The sequence below is a fragment of the Alexandromys fortis genome, unplaced genomic scaffold, assembly GCF_014885135.2.
Source record: "Alexandromys fortis isolate MF-2015 unplaced genomic scaffold, M_Fortis_MF-2015_v1.1 scaffold_3, whole genome shotgun sequence".
Lineage (NCBI taxonomy): Eukaryota > Metazoa > Chordata > Mammalia > Rodentia > Cricetidae > Alexandromys > Alexandromys fortis.
In genome coordinates this window covers 22,703,936-22,731,227 of record NW_026067909.1, presented here as the reverse complement: position 1 = coordinate 22,731,227, position 27,292 = coordinate 22,703,936, and positions in this window count along the sequence as shown.

Here is a 27,292-nt window from a genome sequence, read left to right as displayed (position 1 = left end):
GCAGCATTATTAAAGTGACCACTGTAGGGTCTTCTGTAATATTCAAATTACAGTCCTGGATATGATTCCCCTCTTGTTGAGCAGGTCTTAAATCCACGTAGAGAGCTGTTTGTTGCCATGTACATGTTCCTGCTACCACTTAATTCGCAGGTTACTGTTTCATGGTGGTCTTTTTTGTGGTTCAAATAGTACTGCTTAGTACTGCTCCTAGCTTCTCTCCTTCGGGAGCTTGCATGATACTTTCTAGGCCAGGAAAGCTAGTATTCAGCAAGGAGATTTCCAAAGGAGTTCCGGCTCAGGGACCTCTGGGCCCTGTTTCAGGAGTGCGTGGTGTCTTCCTCACTAGGGACCTGAAGGCCTAAGTCACGAACAAGGCCACACCAGTTTGGAGTTATGATAAATAGGGTGTTATTTATTTAAAGGGGAAAATTTTACAGATCGCCGTCCCAGACAACAGCCATCTGCACAACCAGGAAGGGAGTCTAGTCTCCAGCGGAGCAGGAAGTGAAGAGAGAGAGCAGAGGAAGTAGCCGCTTTTTTAAAGGGAGAGAGACCACACCCCAATGGGCTGCTTTTACAGCAGTTATTGGTTGGAGGAGCGGAAGGACCTCCCGCAACAGGGACCTACCTTCCATAGCTGGAGGTAATAACAACACACTGCCATATTTGGGGCATACCTTGGACAACCCTGACCAACATCTCAAAAGAGTGTGTATAATATATCAGAATCGGAATTTGTGAGTGTTTTCTGCTGGAAATATAAAAACATAACAGGACAAAAAAACTGGAGGTAAGTGAATGAGAGAAAATCTAGAGGGTTTTACTTTATCATTAACATTAATAAAAGTTGAAACCATAGCAGAGTAGAGGATATATGGATAACTGGTGCATCTCCCTCTGGCATCTGTGGATATTTCTGCAGAAGCTTAAGCAGTATTTGAAATGGCCATAAGGATTTCTCCTTACAACAAAAATGCAAAATACCAAACTAATTAACACAAAGCCCAGACAATATTATCTTCTATTTACTCCCAACAAGCCTCAGCATTTCTAAATTAGCAATGAAATAAGGAAAGTGAACATTTCTGACTTGTTCTGTTAAAACTAAGCATTTAAATGTATTAAAACAGGAGTACAAGAAATTGGATAGAAACCACCGCAGTATTAAAGTGATGAAATAAAACTCACCTTAAAAACTATAATTTTAGAAGCTTCAGTGAACACAATAACATATGAGCAATAAATAAATCTTTGTACAAACTTCTTAAAATATATTCGTATAAGCCAAATATAATGGGAAAATTGTGTTTTTGAATATTTGTTATTCTAAAGGATATTTTAAAGTATACTATATATATATATCAGTGAAAGAATTATGTTTAAGTACCACTTCAAATAAGGATTTGCTGAATAGAATTTAAGAGAAGTCAAAAGAAAAATGAAAAGAGAATAACTGCTTTGAAATTGAACAATAAACATACAATTCTGTGAAACAGTCAAGCTTAAGATTTTCCATACTGAGAAAAATAAAAGTTATCATATGAAAAAGCTTTAAGAAAAGCTTCTGTACCTATGTACGTACAGTAGTGGATACACAGCCAGGGAATCTTCCAATCACTGAAAACTTAACAGGACACATGAGATTGTTGGATCAAAATCCAGTGAACTTGGACTCTACAGTGAAAATGAAACCTGAGTGTGATTTTTCTAATGATTTTTGCCTAACCTGGTCAACTGGATATTAGAAGTACAACATTTTTTTATGAGTGATACATACTGATAACCAAACCACCAAAATAAATCCAGAATTAGATTCTTATACATGCACATCCAGAATCCCCAAGCTTTTCTTACTGAGCAAACAAGTGTGGTTTAGGGAAAGGAAAAGCAGTCAGCAGTGAAAGCAGTGCTCTACATAGCACAAAAAAGTATTTTGTGGTACAGTCATGGTGAAATGGGTTTTCTGCAGCAATCTTATCTTGAAAAAGGTAGGGGAATGGAATAAAATATTTTAAAATCATATTATGATTGGTGGGTAACAAGGTTTTATAAAAGCTATTTTAGGGAGAAGTGAAGTAAAAGTTGTAAATTTAGTGCTGAATATGGCTTTTCCACCCCTCTTAAACGGTGACGCGAAAGCTGTGATTGAGAGGCTGAAAACCCAGAAGAACTTTCTCATGGGGAGAGAATGAGGAAACAAACCGCGTGGAAACCAGACCTGCCAATGAGTGAGAGTTCTGGTACATAACGGAGGCTTGGGAATCTACAGGTCTACAAATTATAATTAAAACTGAACTGAAAATAAGCCAGGGAGTAAAGCCCAGCTGTGATCATTTCAAATGCTAGTTGTTTTAATTAGACATGTCATCTGCCTTCCAGATGAAAAAGTAAATTCTCTCTGGTAAATGTTAACACTATCCAGAAGCTTGGGGCATCTCTGCAATTTCACCTACAGTGTTTAACTTAAAAATAAAAATGCTACTATGTATATAATAAGAAGACATTTTCATAAAAACCAAACAAAAAAGAGAATGAAGACAGAATCATAAGGAAAGCATAAAGTGTTCATTCAAGAAACAAAGCTATGACGAATTCAGTCAGTATCCAAAAGGACAATTTGGTGAATACGACACAAGGAATGAAAAATATACATGAGCTCAACTGACATATTTCAAACATCATTATGGGAGAATGAGAGTCAAAATGGTATTCCAAATAACCTTAGAAATTATATATATACATATATAAATTATATGTATGTATGTATATATAAAGAGAAATGAATGATATTTGTGTGAGCCAAAAAAAAAAAAAACATCTACCATCAGCGTCATTCTCTAAACACTGTACTTTGTACATACAGTATATTTTGCAGCATACATAATAATCTGCTTGATATAGTTCTTACTTGATATATTTGATTATATGAAGTATACAGGGAAGAGATTGGAGATTGTAAAATCATTATTATTTTATACTAGAATTGAACAATTAAATGAATGTCTGACAACAGATTCCTCTGGGAAGGAAATCACATATATGAGAGAGAGAGAGAGAGAGAGAGAGAGAGAGAGAGAGAGAGAGAGAGATTCTACATGGTATTGGAGGAAACCTGGAAACTGGAAGTCATGGTGATACAGACAGTCATTTAAAAAATATTTACAAGTATTTGTGCATACATGTGTTCTGGCAGTTGATGAAATCTAGTAGCAGAAGATTCATCCACCCCACACATTGGTTTCCAAGTCCATTCCCCCATAAAGGAGCCAGTACTTCTTGAAAAAAAGAAACTGCAAAACTTTAGTTCTTTAAAGTATGTATAGTATATTTATTCCAAATAAAAATTAAACATGGCAATTGTTAGTCCATATTAAAATTGTTTGCATACAATATATAATTAAATTTAAAAGAACAAATATTTAAAAATAGGTTATAAAGTCTATTCTCAGTAGAGAAAAAAAAACAAATCCATTGCATTAAAAGAAAAGAATATGGATACAATATAGACTGGGCTTCTGAAACTGAGAAGCTTCTGCAAAGCAAAGGACACTGTCACTAAGACAAAAAGGCAACCCACTGACTGGGAGAAGATCCTCACCAACCCAGCAACAGACAAAGGTCTGATCTCCAAAATATATAAAGAACTGAAGAAACTAGACTTTAAAATGCTAATTAACCCAATTAAAAAATGGGGCACTGATCTGAACAGAGAATTCTCAACAGAAGTTCAAATGGCCAAAAGACACTTAAGGTTATGCTCAACCTCCTTAGCAATCAGGGAAATGGGCTTCTGATCAGTTATTAAGTAAAGAAAACTTTCAGTTTACAGATGAGATCACACAATTCCTCGGAAATTCATTCCTTGCATATATATTATCTATCATCTTACAAAATGACATGAATCTCGTATGAGTGTTCATAGTACTGTTTATAGTTAAAAATAAAATCTGTGAATTAAATCTCATTAATGGAATAATAAATGTTATAATATGTTAACAGTGTAATATCACACATAAAATACTAAAAATTCCTATATATAGCATTCTATACCCCTAAACTTCTAATGAAAAAGTAGTAGACTGGTATTAATACCTAAAGCATGATATGATTCATAAATAATAATGACCTTACTATGAGACTTCAGATGTGGCCATTACTCAAACCTTACTTCTACACTCATGGGATCCCAGCACTGGATGTTGAACTTAAAAAAAGCTGGACTGACCAAAACAAGTCAGACACAGAGACATTAGAAATCAGCTAATGTCAGTCTCATCAAAAGGCTTATCATTTAGAACAGGCCTGGAGAACTTTCTTGGTGATAGAAATACCTTCTATTTAAATTTCTGTGTTCGTTATATGAGGAAGTGTATATTTACAGTTTGATTACTCATTTTCATTTCAGTTGCTCACTTTACTACGTATAATTATATATCAAAGTGAGAGGGGGATAACACAGACATGAATTTTGGAGTAAACAAAAAGTTTTCAAGTATTATAAAGTATGAGTCTCTATTTTTGCCAAGCTTGTATCTTAGTTAATCTTCATAGGAAAATGAGAGCAGTATAAAAAACTATTATTCTGACTTTATTTGTGAGGAAACTAAACATATGGAGTGCTAAAAACTGGATGTGCTATTTGTTTCTTTCTAAACTTCAGTTTTTTTACTTTTCTACACTTCCACATGGATGACCCCGGGTAAGACTGTTAGCAGTAGTGGAGAGGAAACTCAGACCGGCCTTCCCCTGGAATCAGATTGGATAATACTATCGTCATAGAGCCTTCCTCCAGCAACTGCCAGAACTAGATGCAGAGATCCACAACCAAGAACCATGCTATTATGCTTATTACATACTAATAGCATGTTCACTAGATCATTATCCTGAGCATTGTTTTTGATCAATAGGACTCATGATTATGCTTACATTTTTACACTACTTAGTTAAATTTTTCCTATAAAAATATTAATATGGTAAATATGATATCTGTTCTAATGAAGTTGATATTACTAGGAATGATAAAAATAAAAGTGCAATAAAAACAAAAATCAAATAATAATAGGCAACAACTGTTAAAAAACATAATATGGAGAAATGTAGAAAATTATCAGAAAGCCAGGGAATGCAATTCTGAAGAGTAAATCTAATTAATCTGTCTTCTTCCTGCATTGAAAAAGGATGAGACCCTGTCTATAACTAGCCTTATCATTTCCTGAGTGCTAGGATGAAAGGCATGTGACCACACTGCCCAACTTCTATGGTTAACTAGGGGTTAACTCCTTTGGTCTCCAGGAAAGCTTTATTTGTACAAACACAAACAAAATATCACACATTTCCCCCTTTTTTTTCTAAAAGAAAAACAAAGATTTTTACCAACATGGAAAAACTATATACGATAAGTAGAATAACTATATACAATTACATATAGGCAATAGTTATTTTAACAAAATCTAGTCCATTTGCATTTAACAAATTCAGAGAAAAGGCTCCCTTATCTTTCCTATCTTGGTGAATCCAGTGTTGTCCCTAATTCACTTTCTATTCTGACTTGGATTACCAACCCAAATCTATCTTTTTATGTCTCTCAAACTTATACACTTTACAAGTCATTTGTGAGTTTCTTTTCTGAATTTGCCACCAAGGAAAACTATAACTATCTAGTCTTCAACTCCATCAGAGACCAAAGAAGAAAATATTATCTGAGTAAGCAGAAAGTGCAATCAATTGACTTCCAAAAATGTAAGAAATGACAGAAATCGCTGGCTACCTGGACAGTCACCCAATGTTCCTCTAGAACTCTCTGACTAGTCACCCAAGGTTCTGCTTTAACATGGTTGAAGGAGAGAGCCACACTCTGACTCCAAATCCAGCTTTAATTTTTAATTGACTTGGGACTGTGAAAAGACCATTTGTATTATGTGTCTGTAGAAAAAGAGTCAGAAGCAAACATTTGGGAAGATTTATGAAATTTTATCCTTATTGGAAATGTGATATACTAATAGGCCAATTTACTCTTTTTCTTGAGACTTTTTTTGGATGATTTGTTCTTTATCTTCAGACACCTTCATTTTCAAAAATCCCAACCCTAACTTTGGGGGAAGTTTCTATTTGGCAAATTATATCTGATCAAATGGAAAGCATTTGTTAGTTTTATAAGTTAGTTTAGATTGAATAGTCTGTTTGATGAACTACCATCTCTTCTAATTAAAAGGTCTCTCATGTTTAAATCTAATCTTTATAATATTTTCTTTATGATTTCTCTTGAAATTTTTATCTTCTAAAGCTGTTCTATCATCCGGTGTAGTATGGTTTTAAAAAATATGCATTAGGTTATTTAATTGTTCTGGAAAGGAGTTTCCCCCATGGTAATGGGTAATGACTGAATCAAACTTGACATGGGGGACTGCAAGAGGTCCCACAAGATATTTCCCAATGGCAAAGTGTACCTGCCTATATCTTGTTGGTCCTTTGCCACACCTTCTGCATTTCTAGAAGGTAAGAGCATTCTGTTTGAGTTGGAAGAAACATTTCTTCTAGGAATTTCCTGTCTACAATCCCTTTTTAGATAACCTTGCTTGCCACAATTAATATATCTGACATTTGGATTTTTCTACAAGGCTCTGGAAATCACCTGTCCCACCCAATTATCATCATGGTTATCACATTCAATATTGACTATATCTCACATTCATTCTTCTATGAGTGCTGATCTTGCCTTTAAAGCCCTAATTATCATTTTGCATTGCCAGAGATTTAATTATTATTTGTTTAGCCTCTGGATTTGGTATCATTCTATTGGTAGCTGAATTAAATCTTTGAAAAAAAATCAGTTGTGTTTTCTTTTGGGCCTTGAAAATTTTGATAAATAATTAGTTCTCATTCTGACTTCAATTATGTTCCACATTCAAATCTGCTGTGCAGCATAAAGCCAGGGCGTGGTCATCATACAGAGACTGTCTTTATACATCAGCAATACCACCCTCTCCAAGAAGTTGGTCTTGGGAAATTTTAATACTTCTAGCCCTACCTCATTATTCAATAGCTTTATTCTCATCTTTCCACCAGGTCCACCACTGCAATTGAACACCAGACTCCAAAACTGTTGTAACCAAATCTTTCCAGTCTTGTGGGATAATTTTGTTACTGGTTGACCACAAATTTAATATCAGCTTCACAAAAAGTGAATGTGAACCTTACAAGGCCATTGCTTCTTCAAATCTCCTCAAATTTAAAATTTTCACAAAAATTCAGTCAGTGCTTACATAGCTTTGGGGATATCTGTCATTCAGCAGTTGTTCTTGTTAGGTGATTGGATTAATTAAGATTGTTTATTTGATAATCTTGGGCTTTTCTTCTCTAACCTTATAATGTAATCCTGAGGTCAGTTCTCCTTTAAGTTGTTCTATCTTCTGAATATCTCTTGAGACCTGTAACTTATCGGTCAAAAGGGCATTATTTTCCCTAGTAACTTTTTCTAGACCTGTATCTTGTCACTTGTATCAACCAACTTTTTTTTTATCAAACTGATGAGGTTTATAATTAATGTATATAAATCCTATCTAACTCAATTATCACCTCATTTAATTGTTTCATTTATAAACCATCCATTGTGTATAGAAACCTAACTCCCTCCATCGTAATAGCGTTTCCAATTTTTTTAACATGGAAAAAAAAACTTTTTAAAATCTAATACCCCTTTTTAAGAATTCCCAATTGTCTCATCAAATCTGCTGCTGATGATAGTAAAATATGAAAGATAGCATGTCTGAGCAGAGAACAGAGTCAGTGAACAGCCGGACTGAGGAAAGTTGCTACTGATCATGTGTCAGAAGCTAGAGGAGGGAGTCCAGGGAAAGCCTGCAACACACAGGGGAAAAGAAGCCAAAGAGCCAGTCATCTTCACGGGAGAATGCACGTGACTGACTCTGGCTGCATTTGGAAGCCAAGTATCTGTGATGTTTGCTGTAGCTTGGGAAAGAAAGGGAAAGGCAGCTGGTGTTGCAGTGACTCTGCCTGGTTCAGTTCCCTCCGTTTGCAGCTCTCATGGGTGCCAGTGGTTGCAAAGCCACAGGCAAGTGACTATTTTGTGAATTCATACCCCAAAAGTTGGACACCAAATGAAACATAAATCTAATTTATCTGTATTTCTTGCATCCAAAAGGGTGAGATCCTCTCTATGCCCTACCTTATCACTTCCTGTCTCTACCTCCCAAGTGCTAGGATTAAAGGGGTGTGCTCCCACCATCTGACTTCTATCATTAACTAGTAGATAGCTCTGCCCTCTGACATCCAGGCAAGCTTTATTTTTCAGAACACAAATAAAATATTACACATCACAAAACACCTTTCTTTCATTATATCTGTCTCTATATGTGTGTACATATATATATTCTTTATTTATATCTTATTTTTTAATGAGTATTGATGATTTTTTGTTTATACGTCCTTGTGAGAGTGTTGGGTCCCCTGAAAGTGAGGTTATAAACAGCTGTGTAATGCCCTGGTGATGCTGGACCAGGTCCTCTGGAAGAGCAACTAGGGCTCTTAACTGATGGGTTCCAAGATAATGCCTTTCTGAAAGGCCAGAACTCACAGGCATAGGACTATCAACTTTAGAAGAATTCTTTTTTAAAAAATGTATTAGATTTGCACCTTGAGATTTCAGTCCGGTGCTCCAATGTGGGTCTCTGTCTTTGTCTCTGTCTCCTTTCATCACCTGATGAAGGTTAATAATATTCAGGAGGATGCCTAAATGTTTTTCTTTGGGTTCTCCTTCTTATTTAGCTTCTCTAAGAACCCGAATTATAGCCTCAATGTCCTTTATTTATGGCTAGAAACCAAATATGAGTGAGTACATCCCATGTTCCTCTTTTTGGGTCTGGCTTACCTCACTCAGGATAGTGTTTTCTATTTCCATCCATTTGCCTGCAAACTTCAAGAAGTCCTTGTTTTTTACTGCTGAGTACTACTCTAATATGTATATATTCCATACTTTCTTCATCCATTCTTCAATTGAAGGGCATCTAGGTTGTTTCCAGGTTCCACAGACTGACACAATGGGGATGTTCTATCGGGAACTCACCAAGGCCAGCTGGCCAGGGTCTGGAAAAGCCTGGGTTAAAACCAGTCTCGCTGAACATAGCGGACAAGGAGGACTACTGAGACCTCAAGAACAATGGCAATGGGTTTTTGATCCTACTGCACCTATTGGTTTTGTGGGAGCCTAGGCAGCTTGGATGCTCACCTTACTAGACCTGGATGGAGGTGGGTGGTCCTTGGACTTCCCACAGGGCAGGGAACCCTGATTGCTCTCTGGGCTGACGAGGGAGGGGGACTTGATTGGAGGAGGGGGAGGGAAAGGGGAGGCGGCAGTGGGGAAGAGACAGAAATCTTTAATAAATAAATAATAAAATAAAATAAAATAAAATAAAAATGTATTAGATTTAAAAAAAATACCAATCCAAATTCCCACTCCCTCCCCTGCTCTCATTCTTTTCATTTACTGTCCCACCCCACCCCCATCTAATCCCAAGAGAGCATAAGGCACATTGTTTTCTGGAAGGTCCAAAACCCTCCCTACTACTTCTAGGCTGAGAAATATATACATCCAAAGAGAATAGGACCCAAAAAAGCCAGTACATGCAGTAGAGATAAATCCCATTGCCACTGCCAGTTACTTCTCAGCCTGCCCCAGCCATACAACTGTCAACCACATTCAGAGGGACTAGTTTGGTCCTATCCTGCTTCTTCCCAGTCCAGCTGGAGTTGGTGAGCTTCCATTAGCTCAGAAAAACTGTTTCAGTGGATCAACTTTTTATGGTTCTGACTTTTTGCTCATATTCTCATTCTACCACTCTTCAACTGGACTAGAAGAATTCTTTACACGTGTACAATTGCTGGAAATTTCCTCCAATGTGATATACCCTTGTATCGTGGAGGAAGGGGAAAGAGGTGGTACTGCCACACATATATAAAGGGAGCGTAACTGGCAAGGTTGTGAGCGGGAAGGCTGATGAGTAGTAATATCATAAAGGACTTTAAATATTTATGAGGGGAATATGCTTTTTACTTCAAATAGAAAATCATTAGAAAGTAATGGTTCATCATTTTCTTTTATGCAAGGCAGAATTTTATAAATATAACTGGTATTTGGTCAGGGACTATACCTTAGCTGAGTATTTGTATAATATGCTTACCCTGGTTCAGTCCCTAGTACTCCATTAGCTGAGTGTGGTGGCCACCAACTGTCAACTTAGATAACCTGAGAGGTGGAGGCTTGGGACTTGAAGTTCATCTTTATATTCAACAGTGAGTGCAAGTAACCACAGGGTATGTGAGATCTAGCTCAAATTAAATAATGATAGATTGATAGATGATAGACAGATAGATGATAGATAGAAGATAGATAGAAGATAGATAGATAGATAGATAGATAGATAGATAGATAGATAGATGATAGAAAAAGAGATAGATAGATAGATACATAGACAGAAAGACAGATAAATGGAGCTGGGGTTTAAAATATGTTATTTTCTTGCATTCTCCTGCATTTTTTGTATCATACCTTCATTGCTTTGGACACCTTGGCATAGATATTCTTTTTCAGTTCCCCGAATTCATAGATTCTTCAGACCACAAGGCATTTGCTATCCTACTTTTTTAACATAGGAGCTTAGAGCAAAAAAATAAAATAAAATAAAAATAAATGAACGATTGGCTTTCAATACTTGAAAAGTTGACTCCTAGGCCAATGTAGTGCTCCCTGTCTGTTGACCCTACTACTCTGGAGACTGAGGTAGGAGGATATTCTAAATTCAAGAATTAAGGGCCAGGTTAAGCAACAAAGTGAGACTATATCTGTTTAGAAATAAATAGGTGAGTACATAAATAAATAAATACATAGGATATACCTCCTTACCTCAACACATGAAGGCTTCACTTACTTTTACAGAAGCCTCAAATTCACAACATTAGCAATTTATAGTTCTGCCTGCAGTTTGGTGGGAGGAACAATAGCAGCTGCGGAGCCACACCCCCTTTCAATGTTATTCTGTGTTCAGGTTAGAAGGAAAAATAAAATAAAATTGAAAATAGAGAGCAGACTGCATTAGAGGAAACGGGCTCTGTGCAAGGAAGACCTAGGGATGATTTCTGTTATAGCAGAAACCAGTTAGTGGAAAATGCAAATCCCTCAACCCAGGCAGCAGAGGTGTTTATGAATATTTAATGCAAGGTATAGTCTACAACTAACACTTATCTAAATAATTTAATTCAATATCTCAAAAATATAAATATCCATGGAAGTAAAAAAAAACAGAAGCCAGGAAGAAAAACTATTTATATTATACATCTTAACTGCTCCAGGACTGTATAAATTGAAAAACTGGGGAAATTTAAAGAAAAAAAAAAAAACAGGAGAAAAACATAGACAATAAGATAATGTACTTGAATGTACACACACATAGAACAATTTCATAAGTAAGGAGAAAAAGTATTTTGATAAAATATTTAAAAGAATATGTTCATTTTAGCTTCATTTGAAATAAAGCATTAAATATTACATGGAAAGAGAAGTGAAGTGTATGTTGTGTATGTCTCTGTGTATGTCTGCGTGTAGCCAACGAACATTATGAAAGATGTCAGCAGAAAACATTTAAATCAGAGTTTAACTTGAAATACCCTTTTAAAAGAATGCTAAAAGACAATGATGGATACCAGAAGATAAAAACATAGAAAGGATAGATTTAATTCATGAGGAAGAATTTAAATTTTAAAAAATATAATAACATTTAAAAATATTTCCAACGTGTTTTGAGAATAAAATGTGATTGTAGTAATTAATTATATTCCAAATAATAACATTGAAACCCATTTATTATATCCTGAAATTTTTAATTTTGATAATAAAAATAATCAAATCATAATATATGTAAGCTTTAATTACTTGGAATTTTAATATTATTATTATTCTCAGTCAAGCTGCCATTAAGGCACAGAGAAAACAGAGAGATTTGGATAGGAAAATCAAAACACAAAATAAAATATCTATGTCAACTCATTAAAATATGAACCCTGAAATAGAGAAGGTAAGAGACCTGATTGTATTTTATGTCATCTCTACAGTGGCTTGTGTATGTATTTATAATTATGTTTAGACATCTTATTAATTCAATGCTATTTTTGAAGCCCAATTATTCATGGGCTTAATGACAAATGTTGAAAACATGAGTATAAAATTGCAAGAATAAGTACTAATATTGGGTCATGGGGATGATGTCCTAAAATTAAAACATTTTGAATGTATACAATTAATTTCTATCGCAGTCAAAAGAGTTGGCTGCCAGAGACTATTGTGCTTAACTTTACTTCAAAGAAGTCATCAGTAATGAATTTGAACCTGAATTTGGCAACTCTGAAAAATTCTTCTCATTATTTTTAAACCCATTATGCAAACATGAAACAATTCAAACAAACGTTACAGTATAAAGCCATAGAGTTTATGTCATGATTAAAGACAGCAGTTTTAAAGTACTTAAACACTAATTATAAGATTTCATCAAATAATGTGTCGGAAAACATGTTCCCATGAAGGGATAATATATCTGATTAATATAAAAGCCAGTAATTACAAGAATATGAGCCATATCCATGCACAAAACCAATAAAGCAAAATACAATGATGCATTACCATTTTTAAGATACAGAATTGTGGGCTTTTTATTTATTTTTAGCATGAGATGTATATGAATATCTATAGGTAAACAGTGCTTTCAAGTATCTGTGCAATTTGCTATTATACACTTTGTAATGTATTGGTAATTCTATATATTTCTAGTTTGAAATGTATATTAGATGTGAAAAGATAGGTGAAGGTGTCCTTAAAATAATACAAAGATTTTTGTATTATTTACTATTCTATTTTTACAAAATATTATTTTTCTCTTTACCTAATTAGCTAGTAATGTCAGTCCTTTGTTATTTTAGTAAAGATGAATAAATCTGGGAATTAATGAGAACAGGGAATAGTCCAGATATCATGACCTTGATTTGAATATGTCTCTGGAAACATGGGAAGCTTCTTGATTTTTCATCATCTGAAGAAATTATTGTTCCTTTCTGATTCATTTGCCCCTAAGCTGTTACATCGTTCCACTTTCTGATCAGTTGACAGCTTGAAGTGTTTATAAGTCCCAGGTGTGAAAATACAACAGAGGAATCTGCATCATGATGTTGGCTGGGGTAGAATGCAAAGTTTAATACTATTTTAATTATATTTTACAAGACCACTTTAGCAAGTGTCAGTTTGTCCCCATTCTCCACTACTTGGGTCTAATCTGTGGCTGTTCTACATGTGGACAGAAGCTTCTCACACCTCAAGGCGTTTTTAATTATTCATAGTTTCACATAGCCAAAGCTAATTGCTTAAAAATCCCTAATACATTTTTCTTTTCCTAAGGCCCACCCTACACTTGCCACTACTTGAGATTTAGCTTTGCTTCCTTTCCCTTCTCTGCATGAATTCTCCTTGGCCCCTCTCCACTCTATTTATTCCTAAAATCTTTTAATACCTCATCTCTTTTTAATGCAAAGAGATTAAATTCAGACCTTGCTCTTCTCTGTAGATGTGCACATTCCAACTTCTGCCAAAACTTAGCAAAGCAAAGGAGCTTCTAATGAACAGAACTCTTTTGAATTAGAAGATATCTTGGTGGCAAACATTTTGCAGACATTTCCTCCTACCTAAATATAAATGTTCCATCCTACCACTATCATACACAAAAAATTATCTACAAAGGGAATTAAATATTTCTGTAAAACTTCAGTCACTATAATATAGCCCAAGGGGCATAAAATGTAGACCCTAAATTCTCATCAGCAACACTTAGGACCTCATTAGACATATGGATTGCTGGAGCTTAATCCACATCTATAAAGTGTGAAAAATTAAGCATTTCTTGGTGACCCTAACACAATGTGAAATTTAAGAACAGCTAAGTATAGTCTAAATCAACTTAGACAGATGTATCATACATAATTTTAAGATACATTATGCACGATCATCTTATATTAATGAATATTCTTAATCCTGAACACTGAAATCGCAAACGAGCAAAATTATGTCCCCAATAGCCTATGATCCCAAATATCAAACTTCTGATAATTCTATGGAATTTTCCAAAAGGCATTTATTTATGTCTTAAAAGTGACTTGAGAAACATAAAAACATTTCAGATCACTCACTATACACAAAAAAAATAGGCAATGGTAACCTGTATTTTTGCAAACAGGTCATTCTAGTAATAGTCACACAGGTATAATCAATGAGAAGATGAACTATATTAATATAAAGAACCTAAATGGCTGAACTGTATACATGTATGCCATAGTTTTGTAATTGTGTGCTGCAGCCTTTAAATGAACTCATATGATAGACAACTTTAGTCCTGAGAGCATACTCAACAAAATCCAAGCGCCACAAACGCAACACAGTCCCTCCATGGGATGCCATGTCAGGAGGCAAAACATCTAAAGCAGTAGCAGAGCAGGCCAAATTCAGTTCCTGGAAGGGTCTCATATCTCTGTGTTATTACAAGATCCTGGTCCTGTTGGGGTGTTTCTCCACATGGCAGGAACACAGTGAAGCGCGCTCACATGAGCACAGCTGTTCAAAGTCACATCTCAACTGATGCAGCTCTCCGAATGCAGCCCTCTCACGCACACCTGAAAAGGAGCAAATCCCGCTCCTAGGGCCCATTCCACAACAGTTTCATTTTTGAGGAGTCCAACGCTTTGGATTCTAGTTCTATCCAGCAAGTCCTACTACTCTTTGGAATTTGTGGCTCTAAGCTCTGTCTTTCTCCACAGGCCTGGGTGCTTAGAAGAACTGTCCAAGGGGTCCTATGAAGATAACATTAGAGGGGGAATTGTCAAAAGCTGGTGAGCAGATCAGGATGAAGAATCAAGACAGCAATGAAAGGCTTTGGCAGGAGAATAGCGTCAGACTGGTCCTTTGGGGAACTCCGTTACAGACCTGAAGCAAGCCCTTAGCACCTTCCCACCTCGAGGCAAAGGGCTTAGGCCTGTGAAGCACCATGTCAGTAATGGGCACATGATATCATCATTTCAGTGCTGGGCACATTAATGAGTTTTCGTGTGACTGTGTGCCTATTCAAAAAGAAATTCCTTAGGGAAAAGAACCAGTAGCAGGCAATTTGTACCATGTTGGTGAATAGAATCCCTGGAGTAAAATGACCTAAACTACATACAAACTTAGAAATGAAGTCAGTATATTTTGGATGTAATAGCTATAAATAGAGTATAAATAAAGCCCAGCACTAAGGTTAGATAACTGTTCTGCATGTAATAGTCTCTCCGTGGTACACATCTTTCCGAGGTTACATATGCTGAAAATGTAGAGTACTGCACACATACCTCAAAAAACACATTTTTTCACGCCTCCCTGAAACCCACCACATCTCTAGCTAGTCTGCAAACATCTAAATTATTCAACTCAAACCTGAACATTTTTAGAAAATGTAGAATATCTAATAGTGAATGTCATTTACCGTTGATAAGTACGAGGAAAAGCTTTATATTTCTAATTAAATTGAAAAAAAGTTTTGAATTTGAATAATTTCTAATTCTGAGGCAAAGATATCCAAGAAAATGGATAATTTTGATAAGTTAAAATTAGCAATTCATATTTTTAGAAGAATAGTGGAGTCATTAATTTTCTTTATATAGGAAATCTATTGTCTCTGTGCATTGAGAAGTGATCTCTGGGGAATTGTCCCCTTATTCCTTGCCTTCCTACAAGGGATATAAAGTTCTGGTTAGTTTTGTCATTGCATTTATTTGATTGTCAATGATCTTTGTAATAATTGTCTTAGATTTTTCTTGTATGTTTCAAATGCCTACGAATGGAAGTCTTTTAAAACACAATTTTGTGCCGAGTATTTTAATATTGTTTTAACATTTACAGTTACAATAATTCAAAATGTTTATTCAAAGTTTCATCAGTGTAGTCGATGTTCACTATTAGGTATACACTCCATTGCATATGGTTTCATTTTTTCCCTCATCAAAGAAAGCTTAAATGAGCTTCTTTAACTTAATCCAAGAAAAAAGTCTTACTAAAGATATATGAATTTATGCATATGTAAAACTATCAAAGCATTATGTATCATACTATTTTCAGTTAAAGTACAAAAAAATCCCTGTATAATGTATACAGAGTCAGAAAAGCAATATAGGATATGGGACCTACAGAAGTGAGTCCATCCTACCCTGACCAAAGGTCAGAGAATTTAAGCCTATTCCTGCTCTTTCAAAGATATGACAGGATGTTTGACCTAGGGAGTTTGACTGCCTATAGGATACTTGGCCTAATGTGTGGTCTTTGAATATCCTGCCTAAACAATAGAATGCTTAGCTTAGGATATAGTTGCTTGATGGTTCAGGTATTAAAGCAAGTAACTGCTCTGTTTATTCTTTGTATCATGTTAAAGCAGTCTTTCGCCTTTCCCCTGTTTTGGATTGGGATATATAAGCATAAGGAAAATAAATGCAGGCAAATTCAGTATTCACTGGATTACCTTCCCAAATCTATTTTGTGTCTCTGCACCTTTGTTCCATCTGCTTTAAATTTCTAATCCTCACACCCCTACCCTGGAAAATGTGAACCCCGTCAAGGCTGAACTCCAATAATAGCAAAAGAATTCTAATTTTGCGTGAGGTTCCTGTACCACTGCATGTGAAAAGCTAGACTTATGAATCAGTACTTGGGAAAATGGAAATATTTACTTTCTGTGAAGCATCACATTGTGTGTTTATAGGGGAATATAATAAAAATGCATCTCGGAGTTTTTGCCTTGTAAGTAGTGAGTGACATTTGGGTGTGATGGGGATCAGAGGGAGGAAAGAAAGCACTTCCTCTGAACACCTGAGTAAGACTGAAAGGAACCTTAAATCAGGAAGAATGGAATCATTTCTTATCATCCAAGTAGATGTATTCTTCAAATAGGCAAGTGTCATAAATTGTCCAAATAACCAGTGGGTAGTAAAGACTCAAAATAGAAATTTCAGAATAACCAACAACAATCCCTCATCTAGCAAACATAACTGAAGGGTGTTTTAGAGTTGAATGCTACATAGGGCAGGATGCTACCTACCTAAGAGGATCCAGGAGATGAGCACAGTCTTGAGTCAGCCCTTAGACTCTGAGACTTTCAAGGACAGGCTTCTGCAAATACTATTGCCTCTCTGAATAAGGAGTCTTGGTAGACTGTATAATAGAAATCAAGGATTGAACAATTGTCATCCTCGTTCCTTCCCTAGGTGTTTGCTTGCCATGTGAAAATCTATATAGAAAGCCCAGATCAAGAGACACTGTAAAGCACACTTCAAATTGAAATGTTTGAAATTTCAAAAGACGTAAATGAAGCTGGGTAGCTTGGCCTCATCTTCCTGGTCAACATAGGCTTGTCAGAGAATGAAAGCCTTCATTTCCGTTGTATTCTCTGTAAATAAAGGAATCTTCACATAAGACATCTGTTTTAATTAAAGCTGTGAAGTAGAAAGTGTCGCTGGAATAACAAAGCTATCTCTTTTCTCAGCTTTTTTGCTTGCAGGCATCTCCTTGAATTTAAATTCAGAAATGCCAAAATAACATGGGCAACTCTGTGGTGGATTTCTTAACCCTCTGAAGTATGGAGGGACATTCACATTTGAGTATGTTCATATTTTAAATGTCTAGTCTCCCTTTTAAGGAACTAACTTGGTTTTCTAAGAATTCTGCTAGTGATGTGTTTTTAAAGTCAACATTTTTAAATTGTTTTGTATTTTACTTACTAAGAACTTTGTAGGCACCTGGAGATCTCAAGAAGGCATTGGTAGAGGGCAGTGACAGATCAAGAGAATGATGTAAAACTGGGGATCACATGTAATGTGTTCAGAGGAAACAAGACTGATGTCTAGTCTACATCCATAAAGAAAGAAAAGGTAAGGTAGGAAAAAATTAATCAGGGCCATGAAGGTGACTCAGTGGACAAAATGTTTGTTACCTAAGCATGAGAACTGGACTTCTAGTTCCTAGAAACCACACAAATGGCAGGTAGGCATGACAGACCATTATAATTCTCACACCCCTTCCAAAGGTAGAAACAGTAGGCTAGTAATATCAATGAGCATTGAAGATCATGTCTCAGAAAATAAAAGGGCAACAAGGCATGAAAGAAGACTCCTGAAGACTCCTAACATCAACCTAATGTCTCTACACACATAAGTGCATGCATATCTGCACATATACATGTACCTACACTAATGCACACAAATACTCTCATATACCACATAAATGTGAACTCACACACACAATAAATAAACAACAAAATAAAATCAGTGCACAAATCCAAATGCTTAGGGCAAATGAGAAAGAAAAAAATTACAAAGTAGGGGGCAGAGTCTCTGAAATAGCAAGGTAATGACATGGGTGTGACCCCTCTACAACCATGTCCTGAGTGTCCTGAATTACTTTTTTCTGATGCCTAGTAATGCATCAATATTTAAAAAGTCAGATGGAGAAAAAAATATGAAATCAGAATAGATAGGTACAAGCAAATTTGAAATGTATTAAGTTAGATAAACTAATGTAGTCTTTAATGATGAGATTTTTGCCTCTTTTAGTGATGAAAATGCTTTTATAATTTTCTGTGTGGTATATAAACAGATTTTATACTGTTTTGTTAATATTAAAATTTTATCTATTTACGAATCTCTTTGTAGACACACATCAGTTTGCTACTGCTTGTTAAATGTCATATTTTCCTTAAAAATAAGCAACACTCTTTCATGTCTTAAACTAATGCAACTTTCCACAGTGCCCATCAGTAAAGCAATCACAGTTGCTATGACAAGACAGCCCATTTTGGATATGTGCATGATAGGATTTTGTTGATATAATTTGAACTTCATCCCATGTTTTTTTAATCATATTAAGTTTGATGTTTAGGGATATTCCCAGTTCTATAAATGAAAATTAAGACAAATTTTTAAACTTCTATCATAAGAAGATTAACTTTATAAACCAATGTTTAATTCCACATATCAATATTCTGACATCAGCCAATCTTTTCCTCCCTTTCATTATGCTTTTTCAAAAGGAAATAAAAGGAAAATAGCATGTGCCATAAAAAGTATAACAAGTCAAACAAGTACTTTAAAAATTCACGGAAAAAGTAGTACGATACAGCAAAATATATAGTTTACAATACCTTTCATCATGTTCCTAGTAAACTGTAACCAACCCCACCCCAAAATGGTGCTAAAAACTTGATGTTGCAGGAACCTTTGGAATAGAGTATTAGATGTGTGCCATCATCTCAGCCCTACCAAACAGAGCCTCTCATTCAGAGTTCAATTTTCCTTACGTTTTCTAATGATAATATCTTGATGACTTAATTACTAAATTTAACAAAATAGTACAGATTTTGACTATTGACAATAGACAACATTTATTTGTCTATAAAAGAAATGAAATTGTTTGTTGTCGTCCAAATATGCTGGTTCTTAATGAAGTACATCAAAATGTCTTTCAATATTATCCAGGAGTTTGTTAATATAAAAAAAAACTATCAGAAAGCTTAAAATATTGTAGAATTTTGTATTCTTCTTAATAAAAAAATTGACAAAAGAAAAGCTCACTGGCAGCCTTATATCCACATCTGTAAATATAGCAGAAATGATTTGTATTCACAACAATTCTACGTATGTCTCTACCTTCTGATTTTGAATTATGCTTTTTAAAATATATTGGATCAATCTTGAAGAGTTATATGACAGAGAGGAACCTTGAAAATGTATCTGATTCACCCGGGTGACTTCAGCTGCAAAGGCATAAAAGTCACAGTGGACAGGTGAGTCCTATTATTCAACAACCGCAAAGAAGCAGGACCCGCATGTTCTGCTTTAAGTGAGATCATTTTTAATTCTGCGACCTCTGCTATCACAGCAGCCCTCAATATATGTGAATGGGTCTGTGCTGCTATTTCTTCAGTTTATTTATTCAGTAGAGATAGATAACCACATAACACTGCCCATTTAGGATTCTGTGAGTTCCATGGAATGATAAGAACTCTCATAAAAATCCCCTCTGTGTTAAAATTAATGCCCAAATATTAGAGACATACTAGCTGCATTTTTTTTCTTTGAAGCAAAATAAATATTTGTATTGATTCTATTTTACAGGCTTGTAGTTTGTAAACTTACATATTGGGCTACAGTGACCAGTCTCAGTTTTGCAATCCTTCCCAGCCACAAATTATAAGCTTTTACTTGTATCTCAGTATATTGATTTTTCTTAGTATTTTTCAATTTAATTTCCTTAGTAATATGAAATAGTAGACTAATTATATCTTAAGATTTACCCATGGGAACATATTATTATTACAGAAAATTGTTAAAAAGAATAATCTACATCATTATGATTATTATTACCTTGGACAAAAAAGGAACTGCATAAATAAAAGATCTAAATTTATGAAGAAAGGGATTGGTGATTCCTCTGAAACACCAGTGATTCATTGTCATAGAACCCCAAACCTGGCCAGAGATAGCACAAGTATCACACTCAATTTCTACTCTTTTGATGTCAAATAAACAAACACTCTATGATCTAAAGCAACTAGGAAAGGAAAACATTTATTTGTCTTAAACCTCCAGGTCATAGTCCATCATCAAAGGAATTCAAAGCAGGAACTCAGACAGAAATGGAAAAACTGCCATTTGGCTCACTCTATATCTTTCTCTACTAGTTTTATTATACAGCACAGGCTCATTTACCTAATTAAAATGCTACCTACAATGGACTGATACTTCCCACATCAATCATAATTCAAGAAAATTTCTCAAAGGCCAGTCTGGTAAAGGCAATTCTAAATTAAGATTCTCTCTTGTAGGTTGACACTTAGTTATATCATTGACAATAGAAACTAACCAAGACACTCTAAGCCTTGTCAACTTAACAAACAAACGCATCATAGTTAAACCTTATTCTTTATTTCTTGTCCAATTTCCAAGATCTCATGTTAATAACATAATATCAAATACACTATAAATTAACAGGCCTACAGTCTTTAAAACTTCCAACACTTAAAAAGCTTGAAGTATCAAACTGTGGGTGCCAGTAAAACCAAAAGCAAACTTGAAATCAATTCAAAACAGACTCAATTTAACAGTATAAATTGTTCAATGTTTGATACCCAAGACAATCTTTTGAATACCAATAGATTTTGGCACCCCTACTTCTCCATCTCTATCACTTACAAGACAAACAATTTGTCTTGAATGCTCAGACAAGCTCCCTTCCACAACTACCTCTCTCCTTAGATGTCCCATGGACCTTGCACTTCCAATATCTTGGGGTCTCAATTGGATCTGATACTGTATCTTCACCAGTGGTCTGGTCTGACCTCTCTTTGGAGACTATGGCCCTAGCACATGATGGCACATGACTCAGTTTTGTCCAGGACCCCTTCATGCTTGCATCTCTCCCATCTTCAAAACCAGAAGACCATGGAAGACTCTTACGAATTGTATGTTCAACTGCCAGTTAGAGACACAGCCTTGGCCCCTTTGTACTAGGTTTTATGTGTTCTGACCCTAAGATAGGTGTCCTATTAACAAAAGATTTCAGCTTAATGTCTTGGATTTCTCATATAATACAATGAATTTTTAAGTCCTAGCTAACCAACATCTATTTCCTAGGAGGTTTCACTGCAGTAGGACTGTTCTATTGCTAATTACATCTGATTATTCACTTATAGATGGCTCTCAAACACAGATTTTTAATACTAAATATACAAACAGTCCCAATAGAGTCTTTGTTTCACTTTACAACTTCACAAGCCAGGTTTCAATTGTTTGAATTTCTCCCATATTGTCTTCCACACTCCTGTTATAGTATCACTAACTTTTCCAGCTCAAGATTCAAAGCAACATGGGCAGTTCCATCATAGCCACACCCTAATCCTGGTACCAAATTCTGTTCTGGTTTCATTATTTTTAGGAGAGACACTGATGGACTAATATTACAAATTGCAGCTGAAATTAATAGTCTTCAGAATTAGTGAGAATAATTCTTAGGTAGATTAAATTTATAAGTGTTTGTGTGTTTGTATGTGTACATATTGCATTTTTAACTCTTTTACTAGTATTCCTCATGGTGTCAGCAATAAAAAAAGAAGGTCTGCCTTAACTAATCAATTGAAGATTAGGCCTTACTTTGGTCATAGAAACTAATTGCAAATTATAACCACTTGTGACTTAGTCTACAACAGAGACTTTTTGTTTTGATTTCTTCCTTTCTACTCCTTTTAGTTTGACTAAAGTTACTCCAAATGTACCATTGTTTACCACGTGAAGAAATCTACCTACGAATGGCCCAAAATCTGGCACCTATATTCATATAATATCGGAAAAATCCTCAAGTCCAAATAGATCAAAGACCTCAAGATAAAGCCATCCACAATGAACCTTACAGAAGAGAAATTGGGAAGTACACTTGAAGGCATTGGCACAGGGAACCACTTCCTAAATATTACCCAGAGGCACAGACCCTGAGATAAACAATTAAGAAATGGGACCTCCTGAAACTAAAAGGCTTCTGTAAAGCAAAGGACACGGTCAACAAGACAAAAACAGCAGCTTACAGAATGAGAAAAGATCTTCAGTAACTCCATATCAGCCAGAGGTCTGATCTCCAAAATATACAAGGAACTCAAGAAATTGTTTCTAAATTTTCTTCCAGATTGAACATTAAAATAGCAATATATCAATATATATATCAAACTAATCCACATTTCTTTCTGAAAATTTGAAGCTCACAAGTGAGTTATGTTTCACATGTGTTTAATTATTTAAGCTCTACTCTATGTAATTTTATGTACCATAATGTTATAATGTTAACATTTGTGGCACAACTCAGTAAAGCTGTATAAAAGGAAAGCCACCCTTCAGAGTGAGAGGCACCTTATTTCTGCTAAGCAAATTGTGGATGATGGTCTTTAGTCTCCCTATAAAGTGTGTTCCATATTTCCATGAACTATAAAAACACCTTCCAGTCCCATACCTATAACTGTAACGATACCTTTTAACTACTGCTGGGAAGTGTAAAAGTACCAAACCTCTCAGAAGACTCATATAATATGCAAAATAAATTATTATGCCACTTCATTTAGTGAATATTAAGTCAGCTTCTTTAGCTACTTGGCCCATCAGTTTATTTCACTCAGCTGAATAGTCTAATAATATTTTCATTAAATATTTATTTGAACAATCAAACACAGCAAATGAAGAGCATATCCCCTGACATTCAAGATGGTTTCCCAGCTGATATCGGCCGTTCATTATGCTGACAGGGCTCATTTGCTATGGCTGAGAATGATGTTTTCCATTAGCTTTAAGTGTCATATGCCCGACATTAGAATAAAACTGTACATCATTCCTTCTAACCTTTGAATTTTATTCCTTCATTGAGAAAGTGCCGATGGTAGAATATTAAATGCATTTAATCGTTAAGGTCACAGGCTGCTAATTCAGCTAAGAAAATGGATTAATACTACATTTTTCTTTTGAAAATGATTTTATTGTTTGAAATTATATAATTATGCCATATCCTCTTTCCTTTTCTCTATCCAAACCCACCCATACACTCTCCCCTTAAATAAATGGGAAAAGTAATCTTTGGTCTTATATGTTTTATATAATCCCATTCATAGAACTGAATTTGGATCCTATTAATTAAAGATTAATCCCATTTTCGCTTTAGGTTCATTGTGGTTTTTTTAAAATAAATTTTCTCTGTCTCTATCTCCATCTGTTGCCAGTTCAGGCACCCTCTGCTTTGCTACCCAAGGACCTAGCTAGGAACATCCCCATGGACACCTGGGATCCCCTCTAAGTGCCAACTCTCTTGTCAGCCAAAAATGGCTCCCTTAATGTAGATATCTTCTTCCCTGCTCCTACATCTGCCCTTCCTCCATCTCCACCCTCCCACTCCCCCAAGCTCTCTCTAGTCTTTTATTTTTTCCCTTCTCTCTCCCTTTTTCCCCTTCCCCCAACTCCATCCCCACCTCTACCACCACCCCCATGCTCTCAACTTTTGCCCTGAAATCTTGTTTACCTCATCAGAGCAACCTGACCTCCCAAGATCCAATTGAAGAGCAGAAGGAGGGAGAAGATGAGCAAGGAAGTCTGGACCATGAGGGGTTGGTCCACCCACTGAGACAGTGTGCCTGTTCTAATGGGAGCTCATCAAATCCATATGGACCAGGACTGAATGAGCATGCAATCAAATTGGACTCACTGAATGCGGCTGACAATGGGGGCTGACTGAGAAGCCATTGATACAGGCACTGGGACTTGTTTCTACTGCATGTACTGGCTCTTTGGGACCCCAGTCTATTTGGATGCAAAGCTTCCTAGGCCTGGATGTAGAAGGGAGAGCCTTGGACCTCCAACAGGGCAGGGTTCCCTGCCCTCTCTTAAGGAGGGAGAGGGAGGAAGGAGGGTAAGTGGGGAAGCATGAGAAGAATGGGAGGAGGGGAGGAAGTGTAAATTTTTGAATGGTAAAAAATAAAAAATTAAAAAGAATACTTTTCTCTGAAAATGTTACAGATATATATGTTTTATTTTAATTATATCTATCTTCCATTTTCCCCTCCAGCGTTTCCCAGGTCTACCCCCACAACCATATATGATTTTTTTTCATGCTGTAATTCAAGATAGCATGGTATTTCTGACTTGATTATAATTAATATGAAATCTTAAACATCTGCAAAACCATTTCTTTGCTTTAAATATTTGGACCATTTTTAAAGCTTACTAGATTCAGAACCATATACTGTCTACCTATAGTTTAGTTATAAAAAGCAGATTCAATTACACAATTTTAAGCAAATCCATACCTTGTATAGTGGCCACTTTGAGATTTAGCTCTATTTAAAACTTGAGAAAGAAACGAATAACTTTTGATTCTCTTGTGAAATTCTATCAAAGTTTATAATTATTGCTATAAACTTGTAAATAACAACAAGAGTCGTATTATAGATTTCATTTAAATGGAATTAAATAGTATATATTTCCATTCCCTGTGATGGATAAACTTAGCACTGGGCATTGCTAAGTTGACCCATGCCCAGCTCAAGGCCATGTGTAGAACTCTCCCCTCACTCAGGGTTTCAGTTTGTTGACAGAATTGTCCAAATCTATTTAACTTTAATAGCTAGAGTCTCCAGCAACTAGTTATGCAACAGATTTAGTCAAGAGGCTTTATCAAAATCAGAAATTCTTAGTTATAGATCATCAAGCCCTTCATTTACAGTAACCAGTCAACATCCTATGAGTCTTTCTTGTGTTGTAGAGTCCTGGCTTATCATCCCCACTTTTTTGAGAGACCTAACACGAGGCTCAGTTCTTGTGAAACCTCTTCTCTATCACCAGGCTGCCAATTCTTCTTCCATATGCAATAATGATCTCAGTACTTTCCTATCAACATAATATAAAATCCTTAATAAGTCATGCTCTTGGAACAGCTTTAATGAATGCAGAATTTGTTATTCAAACAAGGATATTTGAGGAAGAAGTTATTAATATTTATGAGAAGATGACAGGTATCCTTGGTTATGTCAGATTAGACTCCTCAGAAAATGACCCTTATTTGTATTAAAGTGATTTATGTAGATGTATTCCCTGAAATATCTTAGAATAGAACAGAAAAGTGTAAAAAGAAAGAAGCCAAGCAAGATTGCCCCTTCCAGGCAAATTTAGCAAGAGTATGACTGTTGCAAAATACAAGACTACTAGATAAGGATATCCTTATTACATATATATCCTTATTATGTGTGTGTGTATATATATAAATAGTGCACCATATGCAAATATCTTCCAAACATTACATGGAGCATACTTATTCTAAAAAAAACTTTGGATGTCCTACTTTTATTTTCTAAATTTGGCCACTTTAGTCGAAAGCATTTCTCTAGAAGCCATGCCTAAGAGGTTGAAGTGGAGGAAAGACAAGAGTATTTTGGTAGTTTTATGCTATTTTTATTTCTAATTTTTATGTTTTGATCATGTTTTTCATCTCCCCTAACTCATCTTGGATCTTCATTATGTTCCAACACCCCCAACTTCATCTTGTTTTTTTCTCACCATATTAAGCAAAAAAAAACAAACAAACAAGTTTAAAAAATCCAAAACAAAATGAATCAGAATCCCACCAAAACAAACAAACCAAAAACCAAACCACCCATGAAGGCCATTTTGTGCGGATCAACTACTTCTGGTCACCCAGTGACAGTCCTTTGGATAAACTGAATTTTCTTTTGCTACAGGAATTGATATTACAAATATTTCCTTAGTTAGAGTTGGGCTTGTGGTTTTTTCCCTCCTTTTAGTGATGGTATCTCGTCTGGATTGAACCTCTGCCATTATAGCACATGCAGATTTAATCTCTTAAATTTATGTGTGCATCAGTATTTGTGTCTTGAAGCCCCTTGTTGTCATTCACTTTTTCTGGCTCTTAGTATTTTCACCTGCTTTTCCACATAGATACTTGAGATGTGAGGAGAGGGGTTTGATGAAGACATCCTATTTAGGAACGAGTTCTCTGAATTCTCTCACACTCTGCATATTGTTGAGTGGTGACTTAGTTGTGTTAGTGTCTGTCTACTGCGAGATGAAGTTTTACTGATGAGGGCTGAGTGAGGCACTGGTCTACTGGTACAGCAATTTATCTTTAGAATTCATTAAGACTCATTTTCTTGCTTTATTACTTTAGAATAATAGTATTAGGTTTTCCATAGACCCATGACCAATATAGTCTCCAGTTCCTGGACATAATTAGTAGTGTCAAGTGTGGGTCACATGTCATAGAATGAACAACAATAGTGGTTGATTATTCCCATAATATTTGTGTAAATATTGTAAAAATGCATTTTACAGGAGGTTGATGTTGTAGGCTTAATAGTGTAATTATGGTTTGTTTGTTTGCTTTCCTCTTTGGGGACCAGCCACCCATCTCCCAAATAAATACAAGGAGACTTATTCTTATAAATGCCTGGTCTTAGCTTGTCTTGTTTCTCACCAGTGTTTCTAACTTAAATTATCTCATTTCTCTTTAACTATGTTTTTTTTAAATATAATTTTTTTATTGAAAAAAAAAAAGATTTCCGCCTCCTCCCCGCCTCCCATTTCCCTCCCCGTCTCCCTTTTCCCCCCCTCCTCCCTCTCCTCTCCC